The sequence below is a fragment of the Sturnira hondurensis genome, unplaced genomic scaffold (genome assembly GCF_014824575.4).
Source record: "Sturnira hondurensis isolate 20B ecotype Veracruz unplaced genomic scaffold, ASM1482457v3 Scaffold0008380, whole genome shotgun sequence".
NCBI classification, from domain to species: domain Eukaryota; kingdom Metazoa; phylum Chordata; class Mammalia; order Chiroptera; family Phyllostomidae; genus Sturnira; species Sturnira hondurensis.
The window spans coordinates 985,939-987,299 of NW_028081011.1; the positions used below are offsets into that span (position 1 = coordinate 985,939).

Sequence of the window (1,361 nt, forward strand, 5' to 3'; positions counted from 1 at the left end):
CTCAAAATATAGTAGATCTAAATATAAAATATAAAACTCTAAAATTGTTAGGAGAAAACCGTTGTGACCTTAGGTTAGGCGAAGAGTTCTTGACACCAAAAGTACAATTGGTAAAATAAAAATATTTGGCATTTCATTAGAATAATAAACTTTTGCTCCGTGAAAAACGCGATTAAGGGAAAAACCAGAGTGGGCAGGGCAGGCTACAGTTCAGCCATCTGCCCTCTTTACCTTTTTGCACGTCTGGACATTGCACAGGCCCTTGGCACCATGAGGATCTGGACTCTGAACCGTGTCCTTGATGGCCCACGGGAAACTGTTCCTAGAGCTCCAATGCTGAAATGTACAAATGCTATGAACTCAAGTGTGGGTGGAGCAGACGTATTGGACAGACATATACATCCTTCTGGAAAATTGCACAGACATAGATCTCTCAGCACAGAGTGGGTATACTGCCTCCCATTATAAAATCTCTCACTGGTGCAGCAAGAACCAAAACATATGTACAAAAACTTGTGTATAGTTGATCCTGTATAGAAAACCATGGAACTTAAATCCATTACTATTTTATTGACAAATATGGTTTTAGTAGATGAGAGACATATACAAACCACATCCTCAGGACCCAGATAAAAACTGTTTTGACTCAAGGGGCCATAATCACTCTAAAAGGAATCAGTCTCAGTAGTTATCTCAAAGGCCTGATGGCAAGTACAACATATTCAAATGCTAACGAAGGCTGAAACAGCAATGGAATGGGTAATACATAAATCAAATGGTGCGAATGAAGAACGGACAGCTTCAGCAAGAGGGGGCATAAGCACACCAAGGTGGCGGCAGCAGCATTTGTAGACAAAAGATGATAAAAGTTTTTACAGAACACCCAGTCTCCGGGATCTCGACTAGTTGGCATGACATTGATTCGTTATTTAAAAATACAACTGTGGACCATGGGAAACCAAGATGGGCTCCTCCATCGAATTTCTTGCTAGACTGGCTCAGCCCTAGAAGAGAGCGCCCCTCCACACAGGGACCAACTCATCCCTGTGACGGACTCTGCTGCTGCTCTCAGGAGCAACCAAAGCTTGCCAGGCCTGACGCATCTTGAGTTACTCAGAGATAACGTTGATACTTGGAAACCCATTCAAACTCGTATGCAGAAAGGGCGATAATGACGGGGGACTTGCAGGCATTTTTTCCTCTGGGTAGACACCACTGCAAGCACTACCCTAATGCGTTGAATCTCAGCTCCAGCAGCTGCAGCCGGCCTCTGAGGCATGGTCTTCTGATGGTGCTGCTGGCTTGGTGGAATCTCTCAGGGAGGATACGGTCCATAAGAAAGAGGAGGAATATTAGCAGTT

At 44.0% G+C, this 1,361-nt stretch overlaps 1 pseudogene; it reads left to right on the forward strand.

Annotated features, from left to right (window-relative positions):
• The first annotated feature begins 270 nt into the window (after positions 1–270).
• LOC118992756 (PRELI domain containing protein 3B-like) lies at positions 271–863 on the forward strand (annotated as a pseudogene).
• Positions 864–1,361: the final 498 nt, after the last annotated feature.